Source organism: Prinia subflava, chromosome 2 (genome assembly GCF_021018805.1).
Source record: "Prinia subflava isolate CZ2003 ecotype Zambia chromosome 2, Cam_Psub_1.2, whole genome shotgun sequence".
Classification (NCBI taxonomy): domain Eukaryota; kingdom Metazoa; phylum Chordata; class Aves; order Passeriformes; family Cisticolidae; genus Prinia; species Prinia subflava.
Window position 1 is genome coordinate 29873604 of NC_086248.1, and position 12307 is coordinate 29885910.

The 12307-nt window shown below is 41.7% G+C and overlaps 1 protein-coding gene and 1 long non-coding RNA gene across 3 annotated transcripts in view; both read left to right on the forward strand.

The window, feature by feature from the left end:
- RIMS1 (regulating synaptic membrane exocytosis 1) overlaps positions 1–12307 on the forward strand; it is a 298872-nt gene that overhangs the window by 56953 nt on the left and 229612 nt on the right. The gene's annotated exons all lie outside the window — the stretch shown is intronic.
- Positions 8248–9563, forward strand: LOC134546591 (uncharacterized). 2 transcript variants are annotated; one of them, XR_010079208.1, is made up of 2 exons: positions 8248–8505; positions 8676–9563. It is a non-coding gene; the product is annotated as an uncharacterized LOC134546591 (long non-coding RNA). The 2 variants fall into 2 exon arrangements; XR_010079209.1 differs by having other exon boundaries at positions 8248–8486.

The window sequence follows — 12307 nt, forward strand, 5'->3', positions numbered from 1 at the left end:
AAGGGGTCTTGATCCAGAGACAAAAGGGAAATTTTGAGGTGAGTAAGGAATAAATTATTGTACTTCACAATTTTGAGACAAAAATGACAGCCAGTGTTTAATTTTGAGAAGAGACTGTGTCAGAAGCAGCAAGCCATCCTTTAAGTTCTCATTCTAAAAATTGCTGCATCTATATTTTTCCCCTCACTGCAGTGACTGCCAATCTCATAGATGGTCTCGACAAGATTTTATTTTATCTTTTTATCCAAAGTGTGGAAGTTACAGCAGCTTGAAAAACCTCCATTTTTAATTTAAAAATCAGATTTATTCAAAACTGTGAGTAAAAGCTATTGTATCAGCTGTTCCCTGTCTTCTAGTTTGGCCTATGCAGTTCCCAGCTTCTCAGAAAGCTGCAGAGCTGTCACTGCAGACTGATCTATGACTGCCTGGGACATGGTATTTTAGGCTGGGTTTATGTCCAGGCTGCCATTGCATTTAAATTTAAGGCATTCACCTGAAAGTAGAAGGTTCTTGGTTGTTAAGATGAGGCTTAGGGTCCTAAACTCAAAACACTTACTCCCTTACAGAACCAAAAATCTCCATTGAGAAATGGAATATTCACTCTGGAATTTCCTGTATTTGATCTATTTGCAGATGGACTCCTGTGTCCAGTACTGCTCTAAGCATGGTCTGGAAGAATATAGTGCTGGGCTAGCAGATTTAATTTGAAGTTGAGGTCTGGAGCACTGTCTGTGTATGTTTTAGAAGCCATTGAATGTGTTTGTTCCTTATCAGATGGCAGAATTTCAAAGTGATCCCAGTCTCTCTATAATAAATTGGTAATTAAATTGTACGCTGTAGGCTCTTTGAAGTTTTCTCAGAAGCTCTGACTAAAATATATATAAGCCAAACATCACTGCTGCAATGTTCCAATGAAAGTGTGTGTATGCTTTATCTCCTTTTGAGGAAGCTTCATGTTGTAGTTCAGGCAGCTCAAACTATAGCAGTCACCGTTTTCAGCAGGAGTGAGAGTGTATACCCTTGGGGCTCTGGTTTCTCTTTGTTCTCAAGAATTTCTCAGTGCTCTCATTAGTACTAACAAGTGTAATCTATGTACATCAAAGAAAAATACACACTTGAAGAAAAAGCATTCTATATGACCTGCTGAGAGATTATTGTTTGCAAGATCAGGCTGGAGGTGAAACTTCTCCAGGTGTGTTATGTTTTCTCATAGAGTGGACTGGCAGTGTCTCATGCACCAATAAATACCTTTCCTGCTGTAGGCTGGTTTTGAGATGGAGAAGTGACCAGTTGCTCAAGTCCAGCAGCACACAAGGGCTTTGAAGCCTTTCTTATCCGTATGTACATGCACAATTAATTTACTCTATCAAAGTGAAGTGATTTACAGGTGCCTAAAAAATACCTCTTCATAAGATTATGTGGGTGTTACATGAGTGTGCTTGGTTCCTTGCATTTTGAAAAATGAAGTGCTGTACAAATACAATTTTTGAAACCATCCCTCTTCAATTTTAAGACACATTTCAGAACAGAGGGAAGAAATCAAATGTAAGCTTGCATTGCACCTTACTGATATTTCATCTTTTGGAAGTTTCAGGTAATGTGTTGTCTGTTCATTTTAAGCCCATTTGTCTGGATGCTATTTGGAGGCTGGCTTGAAGTCCTTGTCTATTACTGGAGAGCAGCTGATATTAGAGATGGGTGATAGATAGCTGATCGTGTACAGCTCTAAACATTATGTAGGGGAATGCGATGCCCTGAAAACAGCCTCAAACCCAGGTAGGCTAGTCCCACTTCAGTAATTGAGCATCCAGCCATTAAAGATACCTTTTAGATTCCTAACGATCTCTTTTATTGCAACAGTCAGAAAGTAGAAAAGCAGGAGCAGCAGCAGATCCATCACAGGACTTTCTGCTGACCTACTGCTGATGAGTACATGTATTGCAATACACTGGGTTGCTTTTAGTTTTTCTCTGCAGTCAGCATTGCAGGTTTTGGTGTTCCAAAGTAGGTAGCATTTAAAAATGTTGGGGATTTTTAGGAGATTCATCCTTTTAAATAAAAGAGATAAAAGCCAGTCTGTCAGTGAAATGCATCTCACAGCTGTAGTCAGATTGGCAGTTTCTATTTTTAACTTGGCAACTTCCCCATGTAACATGCTACAGCTTTCTGTGACATTTCAGATATAGCTAATATTCTCTCAGTTTTTGGGAGGCCATCTTATTTTTGCATCCCCCAAAAAACAGCAGTGGATGCTTCTGGAGAATGAAGGGAAAAGGCTATGTAAAGCTGAGCATCTCACATCCTCTCCCTATATAGCCTTATCTACCATATTTTATTAGTATTAGAGTCAAAATACAGGACTGAATGGACCATTTGCACAATCCAGTAAGGTATTTTTTGTGCTTATGTGTTGTTTCTTAGAGTCCAGTGCTAACAACCAACTACAGAGCTAGATTTATTTGACCAGAAAAATTATAGTCCTGTATTTGATTCTTTGTCTTGGAATATTAAAAAAGCCCAAAAAACATACAAATGCCTCTCTGACAGGAGTGCCATGGCTTCTGCAAGGCTGAGAAACCTACCTGCAGAAACATTTTTTCTATGTTTTATCTTTGCTGCCAGTACACATTTTAACCAATATCTTCTCTCAGTGCAGATTTTCACAAATTGCTTCTACCTACTGCTGTGGTTTTTTACTTGCTTCTGCATGAAAATGGGAAAACATGAAAGAGCTGGTAGTACTGGCTAACTAACTAGTACTCAGTTGCCATCCAGGCAGCTAAAATAGGATGCGTCAGACTATGTATAAACATCTGCAACATCATTGGCTTCTTCTAGGGTGGTTGGTTATGAAAAAAAAAAAAAAAGCTGGTTTATTGAAAGGAATAGGAAACTCTGTATCTAGACTCTATATGGCTCAGTCTAAAGTAAATATGGACAACAGATGTTATATTCCTGTATGTGTCTTTTTCTCCTGGCTATGTAAGAACCACAGGGGAACTGACACGTGGATGAGTAAAGTCACAGGAGTCAAGTCTCTCTCTATATGAACAAACCATCCCGAGACAGACTAGCCAACTTTGTTTCCTAAGCCAAGTAACTTATCTTTTGCTAGGTAGCTGTGTGTTCTGTCACTGCTTGTAGCCTAGATACAAGGACAAAAATCTGGACAGTGTTTAAGAACTTAAAAATTCAGATAGACTCTTTCCTGAAATATCTCACGTGCCTGATAAGGCTTTATCAACCCACTCAAAAACCTCCCTTTAAGCATGACTACTTTCAAAAATCATTCCCAAAGGAGCTGTTTCTGTGTGAAGACAGTATATCTTTATGCATGCTTCCCCTTGTAGTTCTGTCTTGCATGACTGTAATGGAGATTTCCAGGAAAAGTGTATTTGGAGGCTTTCAGGAGAACAGTAAAGAAACCCTCCACAGTAAGGGCTATTTTCTTAGCTTATTCTGTTGGAACTGCCACGTAATCTCGTTCAAAATCCTTTACTCCTGGAAAGCTGACCCTTTCTTTGTGTGTTACAACAGAGTAAATAGAGTTTAAGACAGCTAATACATCCTTGTGAGGTTTTATGAAGAAGGGTGGTGGAGCCTATTGAGGTAGACTAACTAGCAGCTTGTTTTTCATTTGGAAAGTCTTCATCTGATTGATTCTAGAAGTTACTGCAGAACTGTCTCTAGTAGAACTGGAGATGAGGAGGAATTTCTGACATGGGAGCGAGGCAGCATCTGAGTGCTGGCTGAGAGCAGCACTGTGTGTGCCATGGCAGTGTTCCCTAGCCTGCTTCTAGCATCCAGCCCTCTCTGACAGTTGAGCCAATGGGAGAGGCAGGTATTGCCCTCCTTGAGATTCAGAAATTAGAGCCTGACCTTGTATGCACCCTATAAGCACCTTTTCCACTTTACATTTGTATGAACTAGTGGCAGACAGGCCAAATCCTTTTGAAGTTCTTTCTGTTTATATTTACTATTTAATATAATCTGACAAGCGTAGAGCTTAGTCTCTCAGTAGTGTGTGGGTTTGGGGAAACCTGTATCTGCTTTTCTGCAAATGTACGGAGCTGTAAAGTGATGGCCAGGCTTTTTCCATAGTGTGAGTGACATAAATGTAAGCCACAGTCCTGTCAGGTGATGGAGGGGAAGATAATAATACTGTCTTGATCCCAGAGAACTTTGATAAACTTCAAGTACAAAAAGTCTATTCTGTTCATGTAGTCTAAGCTAATGTTGAAGACTGGCCTTGTTGTGGAATGCATTGCAGTCTCAATAGTTCTTTGCTGCAGAGAAAAAAAAAACTAATAACCAAAAAAAGAAAAGCTGATTTAGGTGCAGGAAGAAGTTTATTTCCTGCATTGTAAAGAATAATTTTGAATGCCCAGGGCCACACATGAGAAAATGGAAAGAAAATGCAAGGGATAGGGAGTAGGAAGAATGAAGACATATACAGTGTGAATGGAAATGTGTGTAGTTCTTAACTACTTGAACCATAGTGTACCATAGGGTTTTTGCTTAGAAAATGTAGATCTACCAATCTGTGAAAAATCTGCAAAAACAATGTTAAATTCCATGTTATGATTAGAAATGTCTAATTTTTAATTCTAAGCTGGGAGGAAGGGGAAAGGTATAATCAGAATAAATGCACCTTTTATACAATTTTTCTAGCAAATTTATAGAGCAAAGATTTTCAAGTTTTGAAGAAAAGCATGTCTTTTTTAGCTTCCTAGCTGTACAAGATTTCTTGTATAAATATGGAGACTTGTGCTTCTGAAAATACTGTTTTGTAATACTTCTATTTAATGAGAGTAAGGGTGATTTGCATGAACTTATCACCTAGAAACCACAACTGAGTCAGTGAGTATCCCAAACAACAGATTCACCTGTAGGTGAAGGCTCTGAGCATCTGTGGATTAAATATTTTTTTGATAAATTGCTTATTGTCATTATACTATGATTCAGGGTGTCAGGCGTGATGTACTAGGGGTTAGACTAAAGCTTAGACTCTTCCAGACATGAAGAATTTTAAATGTAAACACTGGGTTAAAATTCTGCATTACCATGAGCTTCCTATGGCAACGGTATTCTCCATTCACAGAATTCTTTTTCATGCAAAAGGATTTAAAAAAAAAAAATCTGCTCCCCCCCCCCCCCCCCCCCCCAGTTGTAGTTTTCCTAATAAACAGAAACCATGCCTTTTATCCTTTTTTCCAATTGATTTCTTAGGTGTAATATTAAAAAGCTTCATCCAGGTTGGGTTTGAGATGGGGAAGGAAGGAATTGGCAGTTTTCTGTGGGATGTTTGTGGGGCTGCTGCCCTTCTTGACTGGGCTGGCTGGACTGTGAGACACTCAGGAATCCCAGACAAATAATTACTGTGTGTTAGCAATCAGCCAGATGTCCACGTGTAGTGTAGGGATGTTTTGTGCTTACTGTGTCAGTGGAGACTCTGCAGAAGAGAGCACCGTGCATGTGCGGTGAATCTTCTGACGTGCCTTCTCACACCTGCACTGGCCACCTGAAGCACTCAGTGGTCACACTTCACGCATTGTTTGAGGAACACATCCATGGATATGCATGGGATTTTGTAGACAGAAAAGTGAAGCCATTGCTCCTTCACAGGGAGATGAGAAGGGGAAAACTTCTGCTGTAGTTTGCCCAAATAATGTCCAGCTGTCATCACTGAGATCAGAAACATGGAAGTAATAAAACACATGACTTGCTGAATTTATAATCAGTGATGCTGCTTCAGTGCACTGAAAAACTGAAGCTGCTGGGTAAAAATCCAGTGTTGCTTTGATCCCATTCCCCAGGACAAAAAAATAATATTTGTATAAAATACAATTCATATCATACATAGAAAATTAAAAAAAGTGATAAAGTCTAGTTAATGCCTCTTAGCTCCCTGTGATTTTTGTTTTAATGACTTAGATAAAATTGAAGTGATTAGAGATGTCTCTCTAATTGAAGGAGAGATGTCTTTTTGACATCTCTTCAGTTTTTCGAAAAATCAGTTGCCCATTTATAAAACAAATCCTCTTAGAAGATGGCCCATATTCTAGAGGCTTTTATTTCTAGTGGGTTGTAACAAAATGAACCTGAGTATACTGAAATGCAAAACCCAAAGCCAGAATAAATTTAGAGCAGTTGAGAGTACCCTAGAGTTCTGATAAAATATGGTACCAGGCAGTCTAAGACATTCTCCTTGAACAGCCAGTTACTGACTCACAATTCAGTAGCTTGTTAGCCCATTTCTAAAACAAGCTTTTTGTTCCAGGCCCTTTCATGGGACATCTGCCATATAGGCAGATTTCTGAATGCATCTCATCTAAATGCACCAAAATATGGTATAGTGAACAATGGTGGTTTTCTCTTGCTCTTAAATTATTAAGTTTATCCATGGAGTCTATGCCCAGATCACTTCCTGTCCTGTCCTATTTATCACTGTCTTGTGGTCTGTACAGTGAATAAGGTGGTGAGAGAGATCTGTTTTGTAATTCTTCTACAAAGGTTTTTTTTTTTTTCCTGATCAAAGGTAGATCTTTGGAGTATGCAAGACTGTGAAAAAACACTCACTCCTCACTTTGTCCTGCATGACATTTTGATCCAGTTTTTCATTCTAGGTTTCAGGGTATCCCCTTTTCTACACCTTGTTGCTTTCCTATTTTTTTAGACTTTGCATTTTTTCCATTTATTATTTACTGAATACATTTATTCAGTACAAAGGATAATTTATGTAGCACAATGAAAGGAAGAACATTAAGTTACTAGTACAAACAACAACAAAAGGAAGAATAAAGTCTCAAAAAGGACGACTAATACTGCACAGCTAAGGTTGGTGGGAATCAGGGTCCTGCATCATTCTCACTGGAATATCAGCTGCTCTTTTTTCCGTAGTCTGGCAACCATCACTCATGCTTCAATCCCCCATGCTTCAGTTTATGCTCTTTTTCCTCATGGCTGTAGTGCTCAAGGTCTGTCCCAAAGGCCTCTTCAACTAAGGCAATCCAAACCCCAGCCTCGCACATTGCATCGGCAGGTGAGAAATGAGTGGATGCCCTAGGTCATCCAGGCACATGAAGGGAGGGCACTTAAGCAATAAAGGTGGGGCTCTTGTGTTCTTCAGGAGCTGGAGCTGTTAAGACAGCTCTGGGGTGGAGGAGAACAGAGCGCTGCAAGGACTATTGCTCCACCAGAGCAAAACAGATGTGGATGGAAAAGATCCTATTCTGCCAAAATAACTGTGAAAATGTCCTCAGCTGCTCCTAGACCTTTTTAGATTTTTTTCTTTGTTAATATTGTCTGGTATTTTTTTCTTTTTCAATCAGGCTAGGGTAGAGGGAGTGGTTTGGGTTTCTCTTCTTGCCCATTGTAACATTTCTCTGGAGCACAGACTAGGTCATGTTTTTGTGTAGGCCAAAGCCCAAACAGAACTTAATCTGGCTGTGCCATAAAAGGCAATAAAAATGTTTCTGTAAAAAAATCAACAACAAAAGGATGCCCAGGGATAGTCTCCAGTGGTTATTGGATGCAGGACGAGACATAGTGACAAAGGATGATGAGAAAGCTGAGGTTCTTATTGCCTCATTTTTTAATAGCAAGACCAGTTGTTCTCTGGATACCCAGACCCCTGAGCTGAAAGAACAGGTGTGGGAAGCACAGTTACACATCCATAATCCAGGAGATATTGTTAGTGACCTGCTACACCACTTAGTCTATGGGCCCTGATAGTACGCACCTGAGGGTACTGAAGGAGCTGGCAAAAGTGCTTACTGGGCCACTTCCCATTGTTTGCCAGCAGTCCTGGATAAGCAGGGAGATTGCAGCTGTCTGGAAGATGGCAAATGTGCCATCTATCTACATGAAGGGTTGGAAGGAGGATCTGAGTAACTACAGGCCTGTCAGTCTGACTTTGGTGCCAGAGAAGGTTGTGGAATATATCTTTCTGCATGCCATTGTGTAGTACATGCAGGACAACCAAGGGATCAGGCCCAGCCAGCCTTGGTTTAGAAAGGCAGGTCCTTCTGTGACAAAGAGACATTCTTAGTGGATGAGGGAAGGAATGTGGATGTGTCTACCTCTACATAGTAAAGCTTTTAATAGTGTCCCACACAGGATACTCGTGGGGAAGCTGGCAGCCCATGGCTTGGTGGTGTACTCTTCACTGGCTAAAAAACTGTCTGGGTGGCTGGGCCCAGGGGAGCGGTCATGAATGGAGTCACAGGCAGTTGCTGGCTGGTGTCGTGGTTTGAAGGGAAGTGAGTTTTTTTTGGAAGTAGTGGTCAAACCAATTAGTCTTTAGATCTGAATATTGGCACCTTTGTTGGCCACTAAGAGGGTGGACACGCCTCTGAGGACACGAGGGGCTAAAAGCCGGATTTCCCAGCAGGACTCCCTCTTTCCCTGCTCTGCTTTCGGAGAGGGAGCGTCTTCTCCTCTCCCCTGCCCAGGCCTGGCTAGGCCGGGTGGGGGAGGGGAGCAAGGTGGGCCTGGCTGAGCAAGGTGGGCCTCGGGGTGGGGAACAGAGGGAGCTGGAGTGGAGCTGGTCCAGCTTCCATCTAGAATGGAGGGGTGGAGGGAGAACTTTGGAGGTGTCTTCCGTCCCCCTCCCTGTCCCATCCCGTTCCCCCCCCCTTCCCCCCCCCGGTCCCGTCTCTCTCCTCCCCCCACAGAGAGAAGGTGCCGAGTTGGAGCTGCTTGTGAGAGCTGCAGTGTCTGCGATCGCCTGTGCCTGACCTTGGTGGTGGGAGATAAAGCTTTTAACTCTTTCTAAGGCAGAAGAGAGTTATCCCTGGACGCTGTATTCTCATAGTTGGTGGTTTTAGAAGAGAGAGGACAGCCTGGGACCGAGAGGGTAATGTGAGATGGAAAGAAGCCCCTTCGATTGCCGGAATGAAGAGGAGTGGCTTATGAGGCTGGACTTTTCTTGCATAATGATAGCCATAGACGGACCCTGGACCCTCCTGACTATAAATAAGACTGTGTTTGGGTGGATGTTTTTGGCTCAAACCCAGAGACGTTCTGGCCTGCTTCTTGGAGCCCCCGGCCCCAGGGGTAAATGGGGGGGACCTGAGTCCCAAAATGAGAAGATGGCTGGTTTTTGGTACTTGGCCAAAACATCCTTAAAAAGAGCCCTGTTGCAGTGCAGGTCCATGGACAGCAGTGAGAGTGCTGGACATGGAAAGGAGGGTGTCACCCTGGCAGACTCTTCGAGGCGGTGCCATTGGGTGACGTGGGAACACGGGATGGTGGACCTGTGTTTCCTGTGGGGGGGTGGTCTGTGGTGCGAGAGAGACTCCTCTCGTCCTGGATGGAATGTGGATTGTCTGAATTTTAAAGGATGATGATTTGGATTAGGAACCCAGGGTTGTTGAGGGATTAAGCAAGTAGATGAAGGTAATGTGCTGGAGTCAACTGAGTGAGCATGTATGGAATGGAATTGGGGGGAGGAGAAGCAGTGTTTTGGGAGGTTTTCTCTTCTGCTTTTGGGTGGTTGGGTTTTTCTTTCCTTTTCTATTGTCCATTGTTATGTAGTGTAATAAATTGTCTGTCTGCTTCAAGTATTAGGCCTGCTCTGCTCTGTTCTTGACCACATCTCACAGCAGTTCATTAGGTAAAATATACCCTCATGGGTGCATTGGCATTTTGTCTAATGTCAACCCATGACAGCTGGTCACCATGGGCTTCCCAAGGCTCAGCATTGGGGTCAGTCCTGTTTAATATCCTTATCAATGGATGAAGGAATTGAGTGCACCTTCAGTGCCAATACCAAGTTGGGTGGGAGTATTGATCTTATGGAGGGCAGAAAGGCTCTGCAGAGGGATCTGGACAGGCTGGATCAATGGGCCTGAGACCAACAGTATGAGATTCAACAAGGCCAAGTGCTGGGTCCTGCCCTTGGGTCACAACAGCTGCAGGCTGTGCTATAGGGTGGGGGCAAAGTGTTTGGAAAGCTGCCCAGTAGGGAAAAGACCTACTGGGTCACCAGCAGCTGAACATGAGTCAGGGGGTGCCCAGATAGCCAAGAAGGCCAAAGGCAGCCTGGCCTGTATCAGCAACAGTGTGGCCAGCAGGAGCAGGCAGTGATTGTTTCCCAGGACTTAACACTGGTGAGGCCTTGCCTTGAGACATCGAGGTGCTGGAGTGACTCCAGAGAAGGGCAGCAGGGCTGGTGAAGGGTCTGGAATGCAAGTCCTGTGAGGAGAGGCTGAGGGAGCTGGGGTTGTTTAGCCTGGAGAGGAGGAGGCTCAGGGGAGAGTGTATCACTCTCAGTGATCTTAAGAGTCTTTTCCAGCCTAAACAACTTGATGATTCTATGTTGTTGATTTACAGCGTACAAGAAAGCCTGAAGAAAGACCCTATTGCAAACCTACTATGTTTTTGCAGAGCCTCTGTAATTGTGATGGGCCTAGACAGGAGAGTGGAAAGCTGCTTACAAGCTTTCTGGAAAACTTATCTGCTCTTGAGGAGGAAGGATCACAATTCTGAGGAGGCCCTTCTCTATTTCCCTACAGGGATTTACTGGTTTGCATCCTTGGTCTGGTGTATGACATCTACAGTGTGATGTAGGGCAGCTGACAAATCATGGATAGTTTCTGTATTACTAGCTTTGTAAAGCTATGAAGTTTGAAATTTCTGCAGAAAGAAGCAGGCCATATAGAGTAGTTTATTCAGGATGCCCTTAGAAATGAAAGCCAGGCTTCTCATTTACATCCTTCATGCATTGGAAAGCTCCCTCTTTAAGCAGACTCTTGTGAAGTCTGTGAGCATTGCTTACCACAGAAGTGTTTCTGTACCTCTTATATTCTGAATATAGTTTATTTCTCAGTGTAATTTTTTTCATCATATGAGTCTGTGGAAAGATAGGTTGTCTTGATTCTTTGCAACAAAAATATGCCATGGCACATGCTTCTCCAGGACCTAGTTGTCTGATTAAAAATTTGTCATGTTGAGAGAGAATCAAATAGGAACAATAGTAACACTGTGCTCTGGTCTAAAAGAAGAGTTGCTGGCTTATAAGCAATTTACTTTTCTCTTGTTTTTTCAGCTTGGATACCTGTGGAATTAGTGACCCTTCTAGACATGATTTCAAAACCGCTTCAGGGGAGAAAACTGCTTTCAGTTGGTCAGACGGTTCTGTCTTAAAACAATGGTGATATGTTCCTATGTATTGTTACTGCAGTTTAAATTATTTTGCTTTTTAATACTTTAAAACTTTTCTGCAGGTGATGGTGATGATAGCTTGCTTCTAAAATGTGCACAAGTTGTCCATCTTCATGAAGCAGACCTTTAAGATCAGGGGAACATTGAATAAGTGCACAGAAAAAAAAGAAAATTAGAAAGAGTAGCTAGGGAGGCATGAATGAGAGAAAATATTTCACATGGAATATTCATGCTATAATGAATATTTTTCATGAAATTAAAAGATAAGCTGCAATGAAGTGACAGGCTTGAAACAGTGTGACAACACTTGTTCACACAAAAGGAAAACAAAATACAAAATTTTACCAAAAAATAGTTAACACCAGAAGTTTGGGAAGTGTTGTTTAGTATTTTTTTTTTTAATGAAGTTTTGTGGTATTTGAGCTGTGATTCATAGATGACTTCTAAATATTTTGATTTCAGTAGCAGCCATGTTTTCATTTCATGCCTACGTTCAGATGGAACACATTTGAATTCTGAACTGGAAAGCACTTTAAAATGAAGTGTATCTTGAGTCCAGAAGTGGACTTGCTGCTGATCACATCTGTAACTGTGAACGTTTTAGGTTTGATAGATGAGAGATAGCCTTCAGATACCACAGGGATCTGCATAACGTAAGAACCTGAACAGAAAAGCAGACAGTTTCTGTGGAGTTATCTGAAATGAAGCTGTGTTGGGATACGCTGTGTTGTTCTTCTGTAGTTTTCTTTCTATGCGCTTACAAGGCACTTATCATCATTGCATTTTGCTATGATTTAAAAATAGAAATAGTGATAGCAATATAGCGGAGGGGTGGCGTGGTTTTTTATTACTTTTGGGAGAAATGGATTGCTTAGTTCATAGGTATGTATTATATGCAATAGATAAGGAGGAAAAAAATGGTATGCTGTGTAACACAGCTTAAATGTTTCCTTAAGGCTTATTTTGAAAGAAATTTGGATTTTCAGTTCAGCAAATCTGTTTGTGAATATCATCTGATACTGAGGGTTGGTTTTTTTCGATCAAAGAAGACAGAAATACCCTCAAGCCAAAGTGTTTCAGAAGTCAGGTAGAAAAAATGACTGAGTTTGGCTATGATAGACCACATTTTGGTTTTACATTT